Below are 24,882 nucleotides of genomic sequence, written 5' to 3'. Positions count from 1 at the left end.
GGACACATAAATCTGCCTCAAGTTCCTCTCCAGCATGGAGGAATGAGGCTGGGTGTCCCTACTGAGCTCAGCACTGAATTTGGACAATTTAGAGCACAAAAATTGAGTGGGAGAGAAATTGAGAGCTACAGGACTCCTGCTGCAGGGCTGGCTCAGGGATGGCATAAATTAATTAAGAGACTGAACATAATTTTTCCAAGAATCACAGAATCTTTAAGGTTGGAAAGGACCTCTAGGGTCATCAAGTCCCACCATCCATCTACCACCAATGCTGCCCACTGGCCACGTCCTCAGTGCCACATCGCCACGGTTCTGGAACACCCCAAGGAAGGTTGACTGCACCACCTCCCTGGGCAGCTGTGCCACTCATCACCACTCTTTTGGAGAAGTTTTCCTAATATCCAGCATGAACTTCCCCTGGTACAGCCTGAGGCCATCACTCAGAAGAAGTGGCTGTTGGGCAGCAGTGGGAAGCCAGAGGTAAATAATTTTTTGCTTACATCTTCAAAACTGCATCTGAGCCCTTCTGCAGCCCTTAGAGGACAGCCAGGAAAGTAAAGCATCTTTAGAAGAACAACCATGTGAGCAAACAGCCTGAGCTGCACAGAGCTGCCCTGCGGAGCCCAAGCAGTGCAAGTGCCCTCTGAGCAGAGCACCTGGATGGTGATGGAGACACAGCCACGCCATGCCACGGAGCCAAAACGAGAGCAAAGAAACAAGAACCGGTGACAACAAGTGACTAATTAGCCCAGGAGGATGTTGCCTGAGTAAGCAGTCAGTCATTTCAGGATTCAGAGCGCCAAAGAGCCCTCTCTCATGCGGTTATGTTGAAGGTCACACTGCTGTGATGTGCTGGGAATCAGGCCCAAGGCAAGAGCCCAACCTCAGATCCGCCGTCGCACAGGGCTTGTTGAATTTCCCCTCTACCCATTTGGTTATTTCCTGATTCAGCTTTGCCCCATGTACCTATTCTCTCTGAACTTGCAACCGGAGAAGCGATGGGAAATTCTACCGGGACCGCAAAGGTACAAATGATAATTCAACTCATTGTTGTTTGCTTTTTTTGTTTCTCAAAATAAAGCTGAATGCACGTATCTGAGCCAATGGAAACATGAGGTGGAATTTTTTTTTTTTTGTTGGTTAATGTTTCCAGGCGTTTTCTGAAATGATTTAATAGGTGCCGCTGAGATCATTTGCGGTAATCGGGCAAGAGGTGTCAGCCTTCGAAATTCTCCTGATGTCCTTACACTGTTTTCTTTCTATGCAGTAATGAAGCATGCCAGCAGTGACACTGCAGTGCTGCTTCTGGAGCCCTGCCTGCGGCCATGCCATTGGGGGTGGTGCATCGTCAGTACGGTGTTGGTGCCATGGGAGGATGGAGCTTCTGGCCTCGCAGGTAAAGGCTCTTCCCATAGGCTGGACACTGGGTCATAGAAAAATGAGGCAGAGCTGCTTTGATTTCGCACGCTTTCCTGGCCGCTGATTGAAATGATTGTTGTTTATTTTAAATCTCCTCAGCTTGGAATTGATCAGAAAATAAGTAGCAGTTGGAGCAATTTCAGCATCTGCATGTTATTCCTGCCTTATCTACTACTTTTTCTACCCCTGACCACACATCCTGTTCCAGGGGAAGCTGCAGCTCCATCCTCACCCTGCCAAGACAGCAGGGCTTACTGGAGGATGTGTTCTATTTATCTAAGGTGTGAAATATAATTACCTCTGCTAGGTACTGTGAGTGATCAATTTGTGTGAAATCTCTGCAACGGGAGCTGAGCCTTATCTCCTTCCACTGTGCTGACAACACAGTCTGCGTAGATAAATCCCCATTTATTTGTTTGAAATGTGCTTGCCATTTAATTGGCTCGGTTGTGGCTCCCGTCACGCAGTGCAGAGCAATAACCAAACACTCAGTCCATGTGTGAGCCTCATTCGCTCTAAGCTTGGAGCAAAAGGTCCAGACCCAAACCAGAAAGCAGGATGTGCTCTACCATGGTGGGAGTGCCCCAGAAGAGCTTCAGAAGGGCTGGTGGAAGTAACACAGCAGGGTTTGCATGTGCACGTTTGAGTGCAGCTCTTATATCTGTAGGGTCACATCCACTGGGGACATGGGGACGGGGAGCAGTTCATGCCATGCTCAAAGTCAAGAGCCATGCCTGAGCTCATGGCAGTACCCAAACAACTCCAAAATGCTTGGCTCCCTCTACACTATCTGCAAGAGAATTCCAAAGAATATTCCTACAACTGAAGGTGTTGAACCTCTAATTGCAAAACGGAGAAATACACAATTTTGAAGTACTTTTAGGTCACTTACTGAGAGCTAATCAGATCACGCTTGGTGGGGGTAGACTGACTGGTTGGCTCAAACTCACAGATCCAACATCACAGCTCATTCTGCGTCTTGCAGAGCCTCTTGCAGCACCTGGTGATGTGTTATAGCACATCGTGACAATGGGTTGATGGTTGGGCTATATGATCTTAGTAGTCTTTTCCAACTTAAATGATTGTATGATTCTATGCTACATGGGACTTCCAATAGAAATGAATGCTCCCCAAGCATATGGAAGCAAAATAAAGCCTTAATTTTGCAAAATACAGAGAAGGCCATAAAGCAAGGTGGCTTGAAGTCACTTAGGGGTGCATACATCTCCTACTGAACACAAAGTCGGGACTTTAGCAGAGCGTGGTTGCACCTGAGCTCACCCACAGCCTTTCAGTGCACATTGCTGGGACCGTGGAGGAAGAGCAGATGGGACACATTCTGGGACATGGACACTTTTTGTGAGAGGCAGTGCTGGGCTGGATGCTCATCCCTGGCTTCCCTTTCCTTGTCCTGGTGCTGGAAGTGGTGCTACAAAGACCCATCCCACTCTCACCCCAATGTGCACTGAAACAGACGTGGTTGCAGCAGCGATGAGCCTGGCATAACATTTTCATTTATTTTTAGCTTGAGTGGAAGCAGAAAGCAATAGAAATTTTGTCACTGAGCAATTTCTGACCCAATTTTGCAAACTGGAGAATGTTCTGCTGCTCAGGTAAGCACGCAGGGTTCCCCAAATATTGCACCTCTCCTTGGTTCCCCATCACCTTTGTACAACTGCAGCTGCAGACGGCAGAAAGGAAGGGCTGAGGTGGCTGTTGGGGATGTGGTGGCTGGCACAGAGGTCATAGAGTCAACCCTGTGTCCCTCTGTCCCTTGGCTGCATCCCCAATTGAGTTCATTGCCCTCAGTTCAGGGTATGCCCAGAGCAGCAGCTGCCTAATGCCAGCTGTAATAACTTCCAGGCTGATGGCATTGAGCCTGTGATGAGTGTGCAGCCACAGCTTGACAGTAAAGCTGACAGACTGAGAAATAATTCTCCTCGTTATGTCAGAGCCAGGAAACTCTTGCAATTAGAGGAATATCCTTTCCATTACAAGACACTCGCCATTCACTTAACGCAGCTCCCTCTTGAGTGGCCACACCCTGCTTTGCAAGCACTCATTAAGGATGGTTTAATTTTGGAGCTGGAGGCAGTGAGATGTCAGCTGGGTTTTAGGATGCTGCTTTAGGCTGCAGCAGGGCTGCTTGGATCTTTGGTGTTGTGCAATAATTCTACCATTGACTGCCTCTTTTGCTGGGATGATGCTGGTGGTACCAGTGCAAAGGATGCCAAGAGAAAGGTCCACCCTATGTTTGCACTGACTGGGATGTACTTCTGAGGAAAGACAACTCTTTGTTTCCATTTACTGGGTGCTCTGCATCTGCAGAGCGTACAGAATGTCTTCCAGTTTCCTTCTGAAGGAGAGACAACCTCTTTAAGTAGTGACATGGACTACCTCTTGCTTTGCTAACTCAAGCAGTTGAACAAGATTGTGGAAGGAAGGTTTGCTAGCATCTTCCCTTGAAATTCACATTCCTGCACAGAATAATATGCAGGACATTTCTCAGTCTGCTTTTGGTGCTCAGAAAGCCCATGCAGTGAACTGGAGCTGCCGTCACGCACAACCTGTGCCTTCCTGATTGTCACCAGTTCCTTGGTACAAGCCCTGAAATTCCTGCAGTGCAGCTACGTGCAAATTGGAAATACTTCACAAGCAGGAGCACAAGGCACAAGTCTCTCATCTATCTTAATGTAGCTTTTTTACATGCTTTCAATCATTTATCCAGGGAGCAGAAACACCATCCACTCCCCACAGACAGCAAGTGGGAATGGGAATGGTCTGGGTGAGCTATAGAGACTGGTAGGTAACTTATTCTTAGATGAAATTTAAACTCGATTCTCAGCACTTTGCCCACCTGCTGTGAATGGAACCTGCAGGATGCACGCGCATCAGTGGAAGCGTGGAGTGCAGAATTGGTGCTGTTCCACGCTTGCTTTGCACAGATGCATCTCTTCCAAAAGCCATGCAGTGCTGCAAAACCCACGTCAGCTCTTGGCAGCTGCAAGCTGAGACAGCCCTGCTTCCATAAAGCCCTCTAGAAAAACCATAAAAGTACCACGGTTACGTTAGCTTACTGTTTCCCCTGGTGCTGTGCAGAGTGAAGGTCTCCAGGCCTGGATCTCCTCCTGCAACCACCCCTCCAGCATCAGCTGTCCTTTCTGCAGCTATTCCTCAGCACAGAGCCACCTTTTTGCAGCCTTGTCCCAGCCCGTCCTGCACTGGGTGAGCGTGGTGGCAGCAGGAAGCCCCAAGCTCTGCACAGCTGCTTCTCGCTCTGTGGAGGTTTCACACTGCAGCAGCTGAGCACCAGCTCCCAAAGGCACAGCATGGGGTGGGGTGGGGGGGGTTCAGTTAACGGCTTGTTTGTGCTCCCCAGCCACAAGAACAAGCGTGGGTGCTGCTTTTTCACTTCTAAGCTCAGTGGCTGCATTTGTTGGGTTGGACAAGCAAGGCAGGTTTCCTCAGGGTCTCAGCATCCCAGGCTTTCAGTGCATCCCAAGGTCTGGCTTTCTCTTGCTATTTTATTGTCTGATAGGGAAGGTGGGTTTTCTTCATGGAATCATCAAGGTTGGAAAAGATCTCTCAGATCGCCAAGCCCAACCATCAACCCATCCTCACCATGCCCCCTGACCCTGTCCCTTGGTGCCACATCTCCATGGTTCTGGAACACCTCCAGGGATGGTGACTGCACCTCTCCCTGGGCAGACCTGCTGCAGTGAAGGACCACTCTTTCTGAGAAATATTTTTTCTTAATGTCCAATCTGAACCTCTCCTGGTGCAATGTGAGGCCATCGCTTCTTGTCCTATCGCTGTTACCTGGGAGCAGAGGCCAACCCCACCTCACCACAGCCTCCTTTCAGGAGCTGTAGAGAGCACTGTGATCTCCCCTGAGCTCCCCTTCCCCACGCTGACCCATCCCAGCTCCCTCAGTCATTCCCCATCACACTTGTGCTCCAGACCCCTCACAGCTCCATGCCCATTTCTGGACATGCTCCAGGGCCTCCATGTCCTTCTTGTAGTGAGGGGTCCAACACTTCTTCCACCAGAAACTTTTTTTATGGTCACTACTCAGCAAATAATGGGTCATTGTAAAAATATAAGACTTCTTAGAGACAGCTTGTACAGGTGTCTGCCTACTCTGCTGTCATGCTGAACACCTAATTTTACAGCTTGGACTTCCTAGATCACTGCTGATCACAACAAAGCAATCTTAATCATCAGCGTCAAAAATTTACTCTTGTGCAAGTGAATGGCAGCCAGCTGAGGTCATATAGCATGCTATTACACATTCATACTATAAATAAATCAAAAATTCAAAGCCAAGCACCGGAAGGGCAATGCAGGCAAACACTGCTCAGTTTCCCAGTTCTTGGCAGTGGGTGATGGGGGTTCCCTTGGCTCAGGGTTTTGCCCTGCACAGGAGAGAACCCAGCTCAGCTGGTGCCCCATTGTGAGCACAGCCTTCTGGAAGCCATCCAGGCATGTTTCACCTGAACTCCTTCCACATGTCTGCACATCTCTCCAGCGTGGATGGGATGGGCTCCTGCTTTTGCTGGCACCTGATGAATGACCCAAAATGTTTTCATGAATGAACCTAAATGTATGCAGTTCACCTCTCCCATTCCCAGCCATCCTTTGTGCTTCACGCTGGAGGAAATGTGAACCGGTTTGGTGACTGTCTGCTCTGAGGCATCCTGGAGGTAAGAATCAGGCTTTGGTTCTGCAGGAGGCTGCAAAGGCTGGAGGGCTCCTGTCGCTTCCTTTACTTTGGCAACTTGTGGGAAGATTGGCAGTGGTTTGGGAGAAATGTGGAGGGACTTTCAGGGCTGGCATGGCTCTGATCTAAATAACTTTGCCGTTCACAAGCCAGGAGCAAGCACCAGTGCAAAACAGTGCGGGAAATAACAGTCCTGTGTAGCTAGAACTGTGGAGTCATAGAATGGCTAGGGTTGGAAGAGACCTCAGAGATCATCCATTTCTAATCACTGTGCCATGGGCAGGGTTGCTGGATCATGCTTCTTGGGGTCCCATCCAACCCAGCCTCAAGAGATGGGGCGGCCACAACTTCCCTGGGCAACAGGTACTATGGTGAATCTGAGTCCAGATTAATTCGACAGGGGAGAGGATGGAAGTGGGAGAGGTTCTCTTTGGTGAGGAGCATCTCCCTGCCCTTTGGGACTTGCCTGTCCTGTATGGAACACCCAATGTGGAGTTTCTCAGGATGTCCCTCTTCATTTGCCCCTGCTGAAGGTTCAGTTGTTCTCAGTGGGTTTGTTCACCAGCCCTTCCAGCCCCTCTGAAGGAAGCCCTGATCCAGCCATGTCAGCGCTGACATTTCCAGCAGTGACAATCCACTCCCCCTCCTGCTTTGATCCAGCGCTTTGCTTGCTTGGGATTCATTACTTTAAACGAGGTTTAATTTAATTTGCTTTAAGCACAAGCAGCATAAGGCTGATTAAATCTGATCACAGAGCACCACGCCAGCAGCTGTGGCCACTTAATTCTATCAGCCAGAGCCTTGCACCCTGCTCCCAGCCCGTGCAGAATCTCACCTCCATCTGCACTTCCACAGCTGCTGAAAGCACACACCAAGGGACAGCCTGAGGACTTGTGCCCCTCCTGCTCCATTATCAGCTCTGAAAGGGCTCTTAGCAATTCCTGCTCTCCTCATTTCCACAGCATTCTCTTTTGCTCAGGGAATGCGTAGTAGAGCGATGGAGAATAAATGGAATGGTGATGTCCTGGCATGGAGACTTCTGTCAGCTGCTTAAAGTTGTTTGCATTGGCAGTTATTTCACTTGAAGCATTTTGCAATTTTTACAAAGCTCAGGATTACAATTATTTTGCCTGGCTGATGGTAACACTCAGCACTAATTAGAACCGTCCAAGCCAGTGTACTCAGTGCTTCTTGAAATTTCATATTTAGGTCAAAAAAACGATCAATCAAATTCTGCATTTCTTTTCTTTTGAAGCCAAAGTGTTCCCATTCAACACCTCTCAGTACAACATGTACCAAAGTTGTGTTTAAAAATGAGGCTGCAGCGTTAAATTCAGATACTTTTTGATTTAAAAAAAAAAGACAGAAAGATGAATTCCCATGAAAACATGCAGTCAAACCTCTTCCCGCTCCTGCAGCCTCTCCCAGTTTCTATTCTGTGTTTAGAAAAATGAAATGCTTAAAATGACCCAGGGCTGCCTCCAGGGTAGGTCATCTCCAAGGCTAGCTCGCCCTTGCTGAGGGCCTTCAGAAAGTTTGGTCTTCATGAACATTCTGTGAGTGTTGGTGAATAACAACAGGAGGAATTCAATTCCACCCCTTTGCTTCATAAGCGCTCCCATGTCAGGCACCGTTATGACAGAGTGCCTCTCTGCTGCCATCTGACACTCTGCAACAAAATGGAATGGAATAACATCTGCATCTGACATCGTGGGCCAACATGATAAAACAGGAGGCATTTCTGAAGAAGTTTTGCAGATGTTGGTGGTCCCAAATGTTCCCCCAGGAAATGCTGCCCTCCCCGAGCACTCGGTACCAGCGTGTCCCTGTCCCCACACCAGGCTGTTTGTTATTGCCCAGCATCTCTTCCTCGTTCCACCCTGACCCTGTTACTCTCCGGCACGTCCCACAAAGCTGCAGTGAAGAAGCGTTCCAGGGACGGGCTTTGACTCAGTATTAGTTGGCAAAACTCCCAGGGACAACAGCAAAACGTGCCCACGAGGAAACTTAGCAGGGGAATCACACCATAAGATCAATGGCTTGACGTGCCAAAGAGCTGAAGTCACCTCCCTTGTTGGCTCTCGATCTGCATGCAATGAGGAATGAACCAAGACCGCAGAACTTGGCTTTACCTGCTGTCTGTCCCAAGGGACAGGAAGCCAGCACTGTGCCATGTGCTGTGGGGCTGGGCTGGCAGACCTTGGGGCTGAGCTCTTTCTGGGCTGGTGGGCACAATGGGGTTGATGGCTGGACGTCATCATCTCAGTGGTCTTTCCCAGCCTTAACGGTTCCATGATTCTACGTTTCTATGAGAGGCTCAGTGCCTGCAGGCCCGTTACTGAGTGCACAGAAAAGACAATTTTCAAGCTGTACGGATGCTCTGCATTAACTCCATCCTTTTTCAGGTGCCTGATGAGAGGCTGATTCCCTGAGGACTCCCCCACTAAATGAGAGTGCCTCCTTAGACTGAATGAATACAAGTCTATGGGGCCGGATGGTGTGCATCCCAGGGTCCTGAAGGAGCTGGCTGAGGTGGTTGCCGAGCCGCTCTCCATCATATTTGAGAAGTCGTGGCTGTCAGGTGAGGTCCTGAACAACTGGAGGAAGGGTCATATCACTCCCATATACAAGAAGGGGAGCAGGGAGGACCCGGGGAACTACAGGCCGGTGAGTCTCACCTCCGTGCCTGGGAAGATCATGGAACAGATCCTCCTGGACAACATGCTCGGTCACATAAAGAATGAGCATGTGATCCGAGACAGCCAGCACGGCTTCACCAAAGGAAGGTCATGCCTAACTAATCTTGTGGCCTTCTATGATGGAGTGACGGCATTGGTGGACGAAGGGAAGGCGACCGATGTCATTTACCTGTACCTGAGCAAGGCCTTTGACATGGTCCCCCACCACATCCTCATCTCCAAATTGGAGGGAAGTGGATTTGATGGGTGGACGACCCGATGGATAAGCAATTGGTTGAAAGGCCGCAGACAGAGGGTGGTGGTCAATGGCTCTATGTCCAGGTGGAGGCCGGTAACAAGTGGTGTCCCCCAAGGGTCTGTCTTGGGACCGGTGCTCTTTAACATCTTTATTAATGACATCGATGAGGGAATTGAGTGCACCCTCAGCAAGTTTGCTGACGACACCAAGCTGAGTGGTGCGGTTGATACGGTGGAAGGAAGGGATGCCATTCAGAGGGACCTCGACAGGCTGGAGGGCTGGGCTCAGGTGAACCTGATGAGGTTCAACACGGCAAAGTGCAAGGTTTTGCATTTGGGCCGGAAGAACCCCAGGCACCTGTACAGGCTGGGAGGAGCGGTCCTTGAGAGCAGCTCGGCAGAGAAGGACCTGGGGGTCCTGATGGACGAGAGACTGAATATGAGCCAGCAGTGCGCTCTGGCAGCTCGAAAGGCAAATGGGATCCTGGGCTCCATCAGGAGAGGGGTGGCCAGCAGGGACAGGGAGGTGATTGTCCCTCTCTACTCAGCTCTTGTGAGGCCCCATCTGGAGTACTGTGTCCAGGTGTGGAGCCCTCAGTACAAGAAAGACATTGAGATTTTGGAAAGGGTCCAGAGGAGGGCAACTAAGATGATCAGGGGGCTGGAGCACCTCCCCTATGAGGACAGGCTGAGGGAGTTGGGCTTGTTCAGCCTGGAGAAGAGAAGGCTGCGGGGCGACCTCATTGCAGCCTATCAATACCTGAAGGGAACCTACACCCAGGAGGGGAGTAAACTCTTCAAAAGGGCTGATAACAGCAGGACTAGGGGAAATGGTTTTAAGTTGAAGGAGGGAAGATTTAGGTTGGATGTTAGGGGGAAGTTCTTTACTAGGAGAGTGGTTAGGCCCTGGAACGGGCTGCCCAGGGAGGTTGTGGATGCCCCGTCCTTGGACGTGTTTAAGGCCAGGTTGGACGGGGTCCTGGGCAACCTGATCTGAATGTGCATGTTTGGTGGCCCTGCTAGGCAGGGGGGTTGGAACTACATGATCCTTGGGGTCCCTTCCAACCCAGGTGATTCTGTGATTCTGTGATTCTGTGATTCTGTGAAATGTTTTTCTCTGTTTCCTCCCCCCTCCCTCTCTTATTTCTTTCCCCTCTCTCTGCAGACCCACACATGTAGTATCTTCCCCCCTGCGTTCTTTCTTGATCTCCCCATTCCCAGCTGCACCAGTTCTTCAATAAGTCTGGCAGACCGATTTTTATTGATATTAATGGCTCTGGGTTCCTTTTATTTCAGTGCTGGATATTTGCTTTTACCAACAAAATTTATCTCCATCAGAAACATTGACAGATCAGGGCATTTATCCAGGCATCTCTTACAATTGCTTTTTCCTTTTTGTTCAGTGGCAACCAGTAGGTTTATTGCTCAGAAGGAACAGTAATGGAATCAATGCCCCGGTTATATTTTCATTTTTTATTATTAAAATCTTTTTGGAAGTAATGTATGAGCTGAGATGAGCATTGGGAGCAGAAGAAGGAGCTGCAGCTGCCCTCTGCAGCCTCTTGACTTAATCAATACAGTACAATTTCATTCCCAAGAAACAACAACAGCATTTACTTCTTTCCCCTTCCTTTCCAAGGAAGGCATCTGCAGTACAATGAGTGCTGACTATGAGGAACAACGTGGGCACATCAGTTAAAAACAAGATGTGGGTGACTGTATCCCCTGGATATTATCAGGCAAGTGCCCAAACCCAAGAGGATTTTATAGAACACTGAAGCACAGAATGATTTGGTTGAAAGGGACCTCAGTGTTTATTATGTGCCAACTTCTCTGCCATGGCAGGGCTGCAAATCAGGCATCAGTTCAGGCTGCCCAGCGCCCCATCCAACCTGGCCTTGGGCACCTCCAGGGATGGAGCACCCACGGCTTCTATGAGCAGCCTTCACCAGAGCCTATTCCAGATGTGCATTGCTGCTCCTTATGAAATATGTTTTACGATATCTCTCCACCCAAGCAGAAGGGGCTTCTTGGAGGCTGGGTCTGAGGAAGGTCTGTTTATCCCTTGGGATGCCCCCAGTGCTGCAGGGAAGAATCACCCACGGGGTGTGAGGGGTAGAGAGGGCATTGAGCAACGCTCCTAGCATCAAACGTCTCCTGTTTCAGCTGGGAAGCCACTGCCTTGCAGTGCCAGTCCTGTGGTTAGGCTGCATCTACATTTGCTCTGCCTTTTCCGGGCAGTTTCCTCTTGCCAACACTGCCTCTAAATTCAGGCCAGAACTACTGTATCACACAGCCTGTCCCACAGGGCTGAGGAAGTCATTTCACATGTGTCAGGGTGACTCAATCTTGTTTCTATTTGCAGAGCATCCAGCTCCATCAGCTTTTTCTTGGCTCTAGAGCAGACGGACAACCACACTGCACCTCCTGCCACACCTCCTCCAACTTACCCACCCCATCCCTTTGTTGTCAGCAGCAGAAGGGGCATCACATTTCCAACATCTCAGCACAGATTGAACCAATCCAGCAAAGCCAAGAATGCTTCTGGCCCAGCCATCTCCTTCAGACACCCAACTGCCAAGGACAATGAGGATTTTGCCTTTGCCTTTCCCCCCTTTCTCTGCATTCTCTCTCTACACAGCCCCATCCCTGTGCTGCAGTTTCATTCCCCTTTCTGTGCTGACTGCCTGCTGGATGTGCTCGGGAAGTGAGCTGTTCTGCTTCTGAGGTTTTGCACCTCTGGCTTCTGCTTCTTGCATCCCTTGCAGTTATTTCCCTTCCCTTCCTGCAGGGTGGGACAAGGTATGAAGTGCTGTGGCATCAGCCACAATCATGGCCAGCATCAGAGGTGTCCCAGCCTTGTCCACAAACCATTCCCAGCTCTGGGCTGTGAGAGTTTGCATCCGATTTCCCTCAGCACCTTTTATACCAGAACCAGCATGTTTTTCCTCTCCTTAGTCACTCTGCAGCATGTGATGTGGCACAGAAGGACACGATCAATGGGCACGGTGGTGATGGACTGGGGTTGGATTTGGTGATCTTAGAGGTCTTTTCCAACCTTTATGTTTCTATGATTCTATGATTCTGCGTGCTGCCCTTTAGAATCTTGACCTCTTCTTTTGCTTTTATGAGGACTTTGATCTGACTTCTCTTTGGCACCAGAAAGGCAGAAAGCAACAAACTCGTACGTATTTTACATGCTGCTTTTGCTTGCTGCATTCTCATCTCCTGGAAGATGTTGCAATTGGGTTCAGCTAAGCAGAGGATATTGTTTCCAACGGTTGAGACTTAACACTCTTCAGTTTCCTTGAAACTTTCCAAGCAAATGTGGCCAAATGGTCAGCCAGTCAGTGCTCTGGAGGGCTTAGAGAAGTGGAAATTTCAGCGATGCTGTTGACATCTCCAGCAGAGCTATGTAAACATGGCAGAGCAGAGCTTCATTGGCTGTTTCCAAGCCAAGGCAAGGTGATGTCTCTGCTCTGGGAATTAATCACAGCAAAGACCAGGGACCTTTTTGGGTTCTCATTTCCATCCGCCTTGGGAACAAGGAGTCAGCCACCTGCAGCACCCACATCAGCACCCCCTTCTCTCTCCCCAGGGCATTCTGTGGGCTGGATACCTCTTTGGGAACCCCGTGCAGAGACAGAATGGAGTGTGGCCAGCATTGCAACCTCTGGCACGTCTCTTTCCAGACAGCACATCCTGAGCACAAACCCTGACTGCCCAGCTGCAGGCAGACATCACAGTCTGGCTTCCTCCTTCAGCTGGGGGTAAAGGTTAAGAAGCAGATGGGTTGTTTTGTAATCTTGTTACAGTAATGACTCCATTACATAAACGATCACTTGCTACTTCTTTTCCAGCCATTCTTCAAAGAAACTGCATCCAGATATTCTGCCTGAGACGTTTAATTACTGCAGCTCCTCTTACTTAGAGATGCTGAAAACAGCTGGCTGCCTGTCAGAATCACCCCACCTCAACTCCTAGACCAGCCCACAGCTGGAAGTGACATTCCCATCTCCCAGGACTGTTATTTTCTCCTGACAATCCATGGCAAACACGAGGGCTCTTTGAAAGCTGTACTCGCACGCTCACCTGGTGTGCTCAGGCCATAGGAAGAAGGAAGGGGTAATTTAGAGAGGGGCTGTGGCTCCAGCCCGGTGCCATGCTATCTTTAAGCACTGTGCTTCAGAAGGCACTCATTTTGCATTGTCTCTGTGTTTCCACGTGTCTGATAAGGGAACCTGCTCTCACGTGGCAGCACGTGGAGGCTGGGATGCTGACAAACGCTGTTATGCCTCCATTTCTCCAGGGAAGGAAGAATAAAACAGACAATTTCTGATTTATCAGATTGCTTCAGAGGATTCAATAGTGCACGATGTGAAAATAATCTCAGTGAAAATAATAGCAGGCCTCCTCGTTTTAAATATGCAATTGTCCTTCAGATTTTGAGAAGCTCAAAATACTTGTCCCTGAGTGATCTCCTTACCAGTCATTGCTTCAGACACATCCATCTAGTTCCCAAAAACTCCCTTCTGAAACAGGTCTGCTTTTCCTTACGGGCAAAACCCTGATTTTTTCCCTGTGCTTTCTCCTGCAAGGTCAGCCCTGAGGATTTAAATCACTTCTCAATTTGAAAAGAGCACAGACATTACACCAGCGGGTACGGACGTCACTGGGGCAAGGTAAAGGGCAAGGTAACTTGTATTACAGCACTGTAGGCCATCTTGCCAACACAGGATTCTCAGTTTCCCTTTGCATTTTTCTTTCTTCCCTGGTGCTGTCTCCACAGTCTCATTTCCCTCTGTGTCCCTGTCTGGAAAGTGTTTCTGGGAAGATGAATCTGGCTTCCCATCAGCCTGGAGTCTCCTTCCTTCCTTCCTGCAGCTCCTCTCTGCTGTCCAATAAGGGGATTCCTATCGCAGCTGAGCTCATTTCCAAATGCCTCCCAGATGGAGGACTCCAGGGAAGCACTGTACACCCTTCCACAGATCCACAGAATGGCCCAGATTGGAAGGGACCTCAAGGATCATGAATCTCCAGGGCCACCAACCTCCCCATTTAATACTGGACCAGGTTGCCCAGGGTCCCATCCAACCTGGCCTTGAACACCTCCAGGGATGGGGCACTGACATCTGGTGGCTTTGGCAGAACATTTGGAGAATAATAACTGTGCCCTACTTGGTTTTGTCCTCAGTGCAGGACTGATACAGAAGCGCCACCTTAATGACAAGCACACAGATACAAGACGTGCTCTGTTGCTTGGTGCCCAGAAGCATACAGAGAATAGAAGCCCTATCATAAACCGGAATCCTTTTTTGAATGTTAAAAAAACAATTATTGGTGATATTGCAAACACTAAAAAAACAAAAAACAACCAAAACCAGAAACCTCAGAACATATCAACTTCATTCTGGAAAACTCTTCTCAGATACCCTCACTGTCAAATGGGGCAGAGTCAAGCACTGCTGCAGAGCTCTGCTGGCGTCCTGGAGCCAGGTAGAAAACAGCACCCAGTGCAGGCAGGAACCAGTGAAAGTCCTTCTGAAATCAGATTGCTGAACTGTTGACTATGCTCTAAAAGAAAAGTCTTTACTGCTGCAGAATGGGTTTATTTGGTGCGTTCTGGAGTAGGATGCAGGCAGTTTCCCATGCTAGGTAAAATAATATCTGAGTTGATACAAATTTCTTCCACCCATCTCCATGTTTCAGTGAAGAACTTCAAGGTGCTGCAGGTATAATTAAGAGATGTTTAGAGCCAAAGCCCCAGTGTGGCTAGAAATTTCATTATACAGCCTTCTGTAATTTCATCTGGATGGGATTCAAGCTCATGCATAAGAGCAGTAATGCAAGAGCCAGACCAAGCCAAAGGAAACAAGTTGGTTAATGTGAGAGAACACAAGGGATGAGCAGACACAAATCTGCCGTGAGGAACTTTTGCTTGTACAAGGTGGTTTTTAAAATGATGACCTCCTTGAGTACTGGCACCTGCAAGAGGTTTCTTTATGGCAGGTCTTGATTGAGGTTACGAGCGTGAACAGAACTTGCTCTCAGATCCTTGGATTGCTTTTTGCTGCGCTCTGATCAGCAGTGCTGATAGGAGTGGGGTCGGGCTTCCACTAAATTACAGCCAGATATTTGCACTCTTTGGGCTGTTTGGTCTTTGGGAGTGAGGAGGTCAAAGCCACACGAGCTAGAAATCTGCTCACTTACCAGCTGATGAATGCAGGCTTGAAAAGACCTACCAGGAGAATGACTCAAACGATGTCAAGGGTTCCCTGGTTTTGATGAGACGGGCTAAGTGTCATTGGTTATGCTGTGTCTGAGCTACGATTAATTACATGGAGTGCTCTGTGCAACAGGAAGGGAGAGGCTGTATAGTCTGTTGGCTGCAAATATTGTACTGCTGAATAGGAAATGTTTACTTCTAAGTTTTATTCTCATAGCTTGTCTGGTTCCTTGGTGACATCTGTGAGAAATGAAGGTCTATTTGGTATCCAAGTTTTTTCTCTTTGTGTCATGGAAGGCAAAGGCTCTTTTGGTTGGCTTCCTTAGGCATCACACGGTAACACAGTGCTATGAAGTGTGTTAGAAGGGCTGTTAGAGAGTGGCTTCAGCTTCTCCTCACCAAGAAAACATCTGTGCTTGTTTTCTATGGTCCTAAGGAGGAGATATTGGCTTTTGGGGTTTGTCAAGTTTCCACGTGCTCATTTGCTTTCATTTCCTTCTTCTTTGTTCTAGGACAAAGTTATTTGTGTTTTGCAATATTGCTGATGTAATAAACTTTCCTGCAGCTGATCAAAGCTGTGTGCCCTCACTTATCCATCAGACCTACCTGGCAGGTTTGACACTGCTTTTTCGTGATGGCCATCGGCTTTGGGAAGCATGCATTCTGTCATCATCCGCTTCACTTCTGGTTCAGTGCTTCTTGCCTTTTTGACTTCTTAGGCTGCAAACAAGTCACTAGTCTAGCAAGCAGCCAGTCTAGGGGCTCACCAGCCCTTGTAAATGGGACTTAGAAAAAAAAAAAAAGGGTAACAATAATTTTTTTTATCCTCATACTCTGTAATTACAATATGCTGCTCCATTTTATTGGTGAGATAAGCTAACAATGAGTGTAAATCCAAAATCCCCAGACTTCCCAGGTTTCCCCTAAGGCCCCTCTTCCTACAGCTGCGTTTCCACAGAAACATCTCACTGCAGCAAACCAAGCAAAAAAAAAAAGGCAGACAGGAATAACAAAACAAGGCAAGAGTCCTCTGCAAGCCAAGGGCAGTTGGGTTTGGAAACCAACATGAGCAGAGGGAATTATTTATGGCTGTGTAGAGGCTTCGGTGCATGGAGCAGCTTTGTCTTGCAAGCTTCTACCTCAGGCAGGGAGAAATGAAGGCAGAGTTTGGCTGTGACACCAGGTGCTCCCTGAGGGTCAGAGAGCTGCTCTGTGACTGGAGAGGCACGTGCTGAAGGTCCGAGAGTGCATTAGTGCTGATGTTCAAAGAGTGGGGAAAGGCAGTCTCCATTTTCCAACCTGGGTCAGTAATTTGCTGAGGTTGGACTCAACCCAAACGTCAGCTTGGCACATGTTTTGCTAATGCTTGCCTGATTGTGATCATCAAAAAGTAACCTGTGGTTCCCATCAGTTAATGGAGGTTGCTGTGGTTGGTTGGCACACAGATGCAAAATAAGCAGAAAGAAAAAACCGAGCTGGTTTTGAGACTCTGTTCACCAGGGCATTTTTCCTGCACCTTGTCAAAGGGTTCTCTGTGTTTTGTTTTCCTTTATTCATCTTCTTGATGACCTAAAACACAGTTGGGAAGAAACTACCTTGTAAAATTCAGAGACACTTTTAACGTTGTTGTTGTTGTTTGCTGCTCTATTTCCCATCCTCCGAGCATTTCTCATTCCATTGCTAAGTTCTGTGCTCTCCATTTCAAGCTTCTCCCTCTAACAAACCACATGAGTCATTCTCTGGCTCCTTGTCAGCAGTGTAAGGGTGCGTAGAGCTAACAAATATGTACTCCACAGTGTAATGCTGTTTTCTTCAAGGTTTGCCCATTGTGGCTCAGTAACAAATGGGCGGGGGTGGTACGAAGCACTGACACCCTTGGAGTGCATTAAAGCCATTATCATTCCACATACATTTTCTTTCTCTGTGGCACGTTTAAGTGTTTCTGCTCAGCGGCTCGAAAATGGTTTTTGAAAGAAAGCCATTACGTGGGGTTCAGGACCCAGATTTGAAATTTAGATTGAGTAACACGTGAATAAAACATTTGTAACTGGAGCAATAATCTCGTGGTGCTGCTGGGGTGCTGGATTTGGCATCTATCATGGGAATGTGATGCTTTAGGGCAATGATTCTGGTTTTCAGATAAGGAATTTAAATGAAAAATATCTACAAGAGGAGGCATTTTGAAACACCAGCATTGGGAATGAAGTATTTCTTTAGAAGTTACAGAGGTCTTCCTTTTATTATTATTATTATTATTATTACTTTGAAAGACAAAACTTCCTGGGTGCCTTTAATCAGTGAACTTCAATATTTTCACTTTTCAACATCCTTGAGGATGTTGAAACTGCAAATGTCAGAAATTGCCCTGGGATGGAAGTTCTGGTTTCGAGTGCTGCAGATTTAGGCTTCAGGGCCACAAGTCACCCTGTGTTCCCATCGTGAAACTCGCTCAGAAAATAACTGTAGTCTAGAGGAATGCATCCTGTCCTTCCCTCCTTGATTTAATAGTTCTGTACATCAGAAGGTTACTTGTTTCAAAGCAAAGGGCTTTTACCTGAGGAGTAAAAGCAGAAAGGAGTGTTTGTTTCAGGTTTCTTCCCCCCTGCGTTTTTAGTCAGGCTCAGAAAGGGCAAGGAAACCCTCCTGCACCTACTGCACAAGAAGCCCCCTCAGATTTTCCTTTGGGGAAAGGATGTGGGATCCCAATACTTCACCACCAGCACAGTCAGGTTTCTGGTACCTATGGGTGAACGTGACATTGTCCCAAACCTCTGAAATGTCAGGTTTGAGCTCAAACCACCCCTGGGCAGGTCAGGGAGATTCAGAGGTGACTTCCCCAGAGGAGATGCTGGATTCTGCAGTGTTTGCCAGCACCTCCTGCCAACAGAGATGGGGAAACCAGAGCATGTGATGCTCATGCAGTGCTCAGGGGCTCACAGGTGAGCACAGACCGTGGGTTTTCCAGGGCCCCTTGCATTTTGGTTGGTGGGAAATAGTGGGGTCAGGGCTATACATGTGTTCTGCAATTTGGTCACGGGAGAACAGGTCCTTAATTTTGCTGAAGATAGATAGTGTGGGAAAAGAGGAGTGTTCATGGGGTCCTGGATGAGGATCCCTGCTTACACCAGTGCTCAACGCCTGGGGATGCTGCAGGGAGGCTGTCTGGCTGTCTGTGGCAGCCAAGGTCCCCAGACTGCCATGTCCTTGTTTTTGTGACTTCAGTCAGCACACTCTGTTTATTTAGTGACAATCATTGAGCAAACATCCTCTGGAGGCTTACCTAGAAACACTTAGTCTGTTAAAAAAAAACAACAAAACACTTCAAGAACAAAACTGATAGAGAGAAGCTGGTCAAGGAGAGATCTTATCCAAGAAGCTCTGTGCATGAGCACAGTCAGTTCAGGCTTTTGCAGAGCATCCTCTGTGCTGCGGTGCAGTCAGACCCCAGCAGCCATCCCATCATCAGTCACAATAGCTGGCAGCCTGCTCTGATGTGCTCAGCCTGCTCTGATGGAGCTCTTGCCAAATCCAGACCTTCATCCCAACCTCCCGACCTCCCAGAGGAACAGCATTCACGCCACGTTAGATGCGTGCAGGATTTATGACTGCTGGACATTATTCAGGAGGTTTTTGTTTTCCAACAGATTAGCCAAGGAAAAGATTGTCACTGTGGGAAAAAATTGTTGAATGGCCAATTACAAAGCTTCCCGTAAAATGATTTACTTGGCAAATCCAAAGGAGCTGCATAGAAGTCTGTGTAAGAGCTTGCACACAGCTCCCTGGGGATGGGAGGTGGATGTCCTGCCACAATTCCTCTGCAGTGATTTTTGGGTGGCTTCCTGACTGGTGATTCTCCAGAGTAAGCCCATAAATTGCAGATGCTAATTAGAGGCTCTCACCCTGTACAGGTGGTAATAAGTCCAGGAACAAAGGTGGATGACAGTAAACAAGGACTGGATCAATAACTTTAATTCTGGAGCAGAGACAGCCCATACTAATTCAAAGTGAAGCCCTCTGGACTGGGAATTTAGTGGCTAGAAAATATTGCCTTTGAAAACTCATCTGTTCTCTTTTATGTATTTTTTTAATCTAACGTCATCTTCCTATCAGAGGATGGATGAATTCCTTAGAGACAGATGTGGTCATCCTTAGCTTTGTTATCCCACTGAGGTAGCAACAAGTGGGCATGGGGAGACGTTGCAGGGCAGGAGGAGAGACGCCAACAAGCCAGGATGGATGAGGGCACACCAGTGTGACACTGAGCACCATGCTTCCCAGTCCTGTCCCCACCAAGCCTGCTCATAGGTTCTTGCACCTTTTGCAGCAGAGACGGGGAACTTTAGCATTGCCCTCTCAGTCCCACCCCCTGCCATGGGCTGCCTGCCCCCCACTCAGGCTGCCCAGGGCCCATCCACAGCCTTGGGCACCTCCAGGGATGGCATCCATGGATCTGGGCAGCCATTCTGGGACCTCACCGCAATCTGAGTGAAAAAATTATCTCTAACATCTAATCTAAATCTCCCCTCTTTTAGTCTAGAACCATTCCTCCTTGATTTATCACTGTCTGCCAATGTAAAATTTCACTCTCCCTCTTGCTTATAAGCTCCCTTTAAGTACTAGAAGGCTGCTGTGAGGTCTCCCCAGAGCTTTCTTTTCTTTCCTATGTTGGGGTCCCCAACAGCACAGTGGACAGAAGTGACCACCACTGACTCAGCCTTTGCTGTCCCTGCCTGAACAGTTCCATGGCAACTCTCATTGTCTCCCAACCTGCAGCCCTTGCTCCGGGTGCCAAGGATGAGAAAAGGGGAGAAGTGGGGAACCTGGAGGATCTCTGTGATTCCTTTTTCTTCCCCCCACATAGATTTCCTGTGTGGCTGTAGACGAGTCATTTAGTATCTCCACAGTTCCCCATTTGCAAAAATGGATTTTCCCTACTTCACAGATAAGGAATAATAAAAGGATAAATACACTAATGAGCCTTGGAGGCCTTCTTGGTGTAGGTCAACTGGATCCTGTTAACTCAGTGTCTTATCTAAGTAAAAAAAAAACACAAAACATCCTGATTTTCTGGGAAGATATCAGTTATTCCTATGAAAACAAGTAATACTTTGGATGACTGCATCAGAGCACATGATAGTATTTGTAAGTCATTCTTGATAACTAATTCTGTTTGGTATTTATAGGACACTATAGTTTGGCTGCATTGGAGTTTTCTGCTTCAAGTCTATGAATACATCAGGGAAAGCCTGTAAAGACAGAAGAAGGAGAAAGTAAGTTATGTATAATATATGTACACAATGAATATTCTTGTTGAGAATATTCTTGACAGCTCACTTAAGGGGAGCTGTGGATGGGATCAGGGGATCACTTGTAAAGTCTAACAGCAGGTTTGTCTTCACCCCACCTAAATCCAAACCAGGTCTATGGGAGAGGGATCCCAGACATTTCAGAAGGCTATGGAGAGCACCTGGGCACTCTTTGAGGACTTTGGTTTGTTGACTGCTGTATTTTCCTTAAGAGAAAGAGGCAGTATGAAGAGACAGAGACAGAGAAGGTTGGGTTGAGTTGGGTTGGGTTGGTTGAGTTGGGTTGGGTTGAGTTGGGCTGAGTTGAGTTGGGTTGAGTAGAGGAAGTACTCCCAGGTCCGATGAGCTGAAGGAAAGGCACTGACTTTGATCAAGGTGTTAACGAGGGCCAATTGACCCCATTAGCTCCACCTTGCTCTGCTCCTGTAGCTGTGTGGGAGCGAAAGTGTAGTGGTGAAGGAAGGGGTTGTGAGGTGCTGCGTGCAGGGCAGGAGGGGCTCTGCAGAGGGTAATGTGATGGTGTGTACTGGGGCTCAGGTGTCTGGGTGTGCTGATCACTGAAGGTATAGGGGGAATGTGAGGCATGATGAGTTATCTGGGAAGGTTGCAGTGGGAAGTTGAGGGAGATCAGCTGCTTACGATATTTGTTTATTTATTTGACTATATTTAGCTACTTAGTCAATTCTGTAAAGTACTCCTTTAAGTGCGTGAGTGGAAAGCACTTAAGTATTGCAATAGCTCAGGCTAATGCTTATTTGATGCTTCCTGTTGCATGTGATTGAGTTGAGCCTTTCCTTCTTCAGCCAAAGGCTTTCTCTGCTCCCCATCCATGGGAAGAATTGATAGTGGTGTCTACAGGGTGAGTGAGATGTCATTCTGCTGTCTGAGCCTGCTGGCATGCTTCTGAAATTCCTTCTGTGTGGAAAGTCTGTGCTGTGGAAGAGAGCAGCCTCAATCCTTGGTGCATGGATTCTTCCAGAGAACTGCCGTGGAACTCGCAGAGAACTCTGGGACTGCATGACCTCGAGTGCATAGGGAAAGAAGAGGGAAATACTACCTATTTGCTGAAGAGCCAGGTGGGAAAGACTGAAAAAGGGAAAACGCTAGCAAACCAGCAATATCCTGGCTGATCTTTCTTCTGTTTCCCAGATCAGGGACTAATGGCGTATAAAGACGAGGGAAGGAGGGCAGGATGGAAAGATTTATTTTCTTGGTGGTGTTTCTTATCAGAGCTGTCTGAGGCTGTCATCTCGTCCTGATCTCTCTGACTCAAGAGGGCCCTGGTAGGGAGCTCTCTCATCACTGGAGGATGGTTTCATACGGTGCAGTCTCTGAGTTATCAGCACCCATGCTAATTCCTGTGGCTCCAGAACTGCTCTGGCAGCAAAGAAGGGCCACAGATCAGACCCTGGGAAGGAGACTTCTGAGGAGGTTTCTTTAATGTGACACAGGTTGCTGTATGACAAACAACAGGAAACATGAATGTTGTCACAGATTTGTAATGTTCCAAAGCCTCAGCCAAGACGGAGAGACTGATCTCACACATCCTGTGCCCCAGGTGAGCAGTGCTGCCCCGGCTCAAGGGCCTTCCTCATCCTCAGGTTGAAACTGATACAGCAGGCAGGGAGTGTGAGGAATCTGCCACAGGAGATGGGAAGAACAGAAGGAGCAAACAACTCCCAACTTGTTTACAAAGCTATTATTCCGTTCACAGGCTTCTCAGCTGTGAGTTTATTCCTAAAAGTCATAGGTGTGGAAGCACTTTGTCAAAGCATTGATGCAGCAAATGTGGACGCAGGAGGACAGGAAGGCAATCTAGCAGTGCTGAGTGCAGGTGGAAGCAGCGTGGGCTGCCTGGTTGCACTGAGGACACTCACATATGCTCACAGCACGTGTGCCATCCCTGAGGGTTTTTCAGCAAGAACAGAGCAGGTGCTGCTAGAGCAGGGCAGTCAGCCTTGTCACTTAGGAAATTCACCCTGTGACAGTATGAGACAAGAAAAATCCTTGTGGCAGCTGCGCCAGCAAGCTTCTCTATCCAACATCATTGCTGGAAAAATAGCGTGGTTTTTTTTCCTCAACTACCATTTGAGAACTTTCTGCAAGAATAAACTAAACCTACTTGAAGGAGCTGTGTTGTCATTGCTACATTTGCAGCCTTAAAGCACAATCCCAGCGGTGCCCCACTGAAGCAAGAAAGCAATTCCGCAGAAAACTATGCTTGCCAAAAAAATGATTTGTTCAAAGCACTTGGCTTCGAATAGATGCATAAATGCTTCCCTGAAATTTGGATTGTAATTGAGGAGCAATATGCTCGACAGAACATGCCTAATGAACAGGCATCAAAATTTACGACCGTAGAGGGGTAGCAGTAATGGGTTATGCAGGAGATCAGTCCTACATTTCTAGTCAAAGTGAGAACTGCCAGCAGCCTGTGGTAAAGAAGAAGTCTTTTCTCAATCTCACCTCCTCTTTTAACATCCTTCATCAAAGAAGCATACAGGCATGACCTCCAAATGTAAACTAATGAGATGTCAGCACACGTACAGTGGTGGTAGCAGAGCAGAACTGTGTAGTTTCAGTGGACCTAGAGGTTTGTACAAACACGGGAGTTTTCCAAATGCTGTAATGCCTTTTCTACCTACTCGCCGGATAATTCTGTAGCAAAGAGGAACAGTCCCACCACTACAGCAAAAAGTTGTTTCATATCTCCTTGTTTTTGTACTAGAGATTCCCCTGATTTACATGAAGAAAAGGAAGTGGGGTATCTGCAAGAAGTGAAGTCATCTTGCTAGAGGGTTAGGGCTGGAGCAGCCCTTGCCATATCTTTCAAAGGATACCATTTTTCATGCTTTGTTTTTAGGAACTGTCAAGAGAAAGGAAGCGTAGTGAGCAAAGAGCTATTTTGAGTGATAGTCATGCTCTGGCAGTGGCTTGCATGGTTACATCTTAATAGATCTCTTCCACTTTGGTCTCTACATGCACAGCTGTGCCTCTGTATCCTGCCTACGGAGACCAGCTTGAAGCTTGGGGATTTCTGTATGTGAGCTGTAAATACATTCATATCGTCACGTAACAGTTGCACCTACTATAGAATCATTCAGCTTGGAAAGACCACTAAGGTCATCCAGTCCAACCATCAACTCATGCCTACGATTGCTGTAGACTGTGTCACCCAGTGTGGTATCTCCCATTTTAACACCTCCAGGTATGGTAACTCCACCGCCTTCTGAGCAGCTGTGCCAGTATCTCACCAGAGATCCCATCCAAACCCTGCAATTCTGTGATTCTGTGATCTGGGGAATCACGTGTGAAAAATACAGCACACGAAACAACGCTGCCATGGGTGAACAAACTCCTGCTCTTCACAGTTGTAAACGTCAGCTGTTGGTGGATGCTCATGAAAGTACAGAACGAGTCAGGAATGAAGGTGAAGCAAACAAAGGGCTTTTATCTATTTATTTATTTTGCTTTAAGATCCAAAGTGATTTTAAAAACAAGCTATTGATAAACTTCATCATTAGAAGATATCAAAGCCATCTGCTGAAGGAGAAAGCTGCTGAGAACAATAGGTTTTCAAGTTTGTACCTTGATTTTTACAGTCACTTACATAAAATTGACATATATATATATGTATAGTGCCAATAAATACACACAAAATATTTCCAGTGCCTTCTTGACTTTTTAATACAAAAATCTACAGACGATGGAAGAACATAGTTTGACTTGTGCAACAATGAGGGATTCTGGAAGCAAGTTTAGTTCATAATTCTGAAAAAACATCCCACCAAAACATTCTGGAGTTAGGGCACTTGATAATGTTGTATTATCTGTATTATCTAACTATCTGTATTATCTAATGTTGTATTATTAGCTGGTGCTCCTGATACTTCTAAGGCAAAAACAAACTTGTAACTGCTGCTGTTGACAAACTTGGCTCCTGCTTTCCACTTTTGAAGAGATTCTTATCTGTCTTTGGCATCATGGAGCCCTAATTTTCTTCGAGAACCTGTCTGACAACAGCTGAGTGTGCTAGAGAACACAGCCCTCATTCAGCTGCTCGTTGATGAGCTGGAAAGTGTATATAACCCATGCTGTTCCTGGGGGTGCAGACTGCCTCCGCTTTGTGCTCCATCCTGCAAGGTGCTGAAGAGACAAAGTCTCCAAACCCTGCCAGACTGAACTCAGTGATCTCCCCAAAAGCTGGAAGTACTGTGATACAGAACATGTCCCCAGCCTGGAAAAGGGATCTTTGTACATGAACAAAGCTGGCAT

General features: G+C 47.6%; 1 long non-coding RNA gene across 4 annotated transcripts; it reads left to right on the top strand.

Moving 5' to 3' along the window:
• Window positions 1-360: 360 nt before the first annotated feature.
• On the top strand, window positions 361-24,269 carry LOC122184434. Of its 4 annotated transcripts, XR_006180551.1 has the most exons (7): window positions 361-1,025; window positions 1,268-1,396; window positions 6,051-6,122; window positions 12,674-13,757; window positions 20,485-20,571; window positions 20,721-20,791; window positions 21,411-24,269. It is a non-coding gene; the product is annotated as an uncharacterized LOC122184434 (long non-coding RNA). The 4 variants fall into 4 exon arrangements; XR_006180549.1 differs by lacking the exon at window positions 20,721-20,791; XR_006180550.1 differs by lacking the exon at window positions 20,721-20,791 and having other exon boundaries at window positions 12,674-13,769.
• The last annotated feature ends 613 nt before the right edge of the window (window positions 24,270-24,882 follow it).

This window comes from Lagopus leucura, unplaced genomic scaffold (genome assembly GCF_019238085.1).
Source record: "Lagopus leucura isolate 7727_CA_CO unplaced genomic scaffold, USGS_WTPT01 Super-Scaffold_100022, whole genome shotgun sequence".
NCBI classification, from domain to species: domain Eukaryota; kingdom Metazoa; phylum Chordata; class Aves; order Galliformes; family Phasianidae; genus Lagopus; species Lagopus leucura.
Note: the sequence above shows the minus strand (reverse complement) of the source record. Positions and strands in the feature narration are given on the sequence as shown.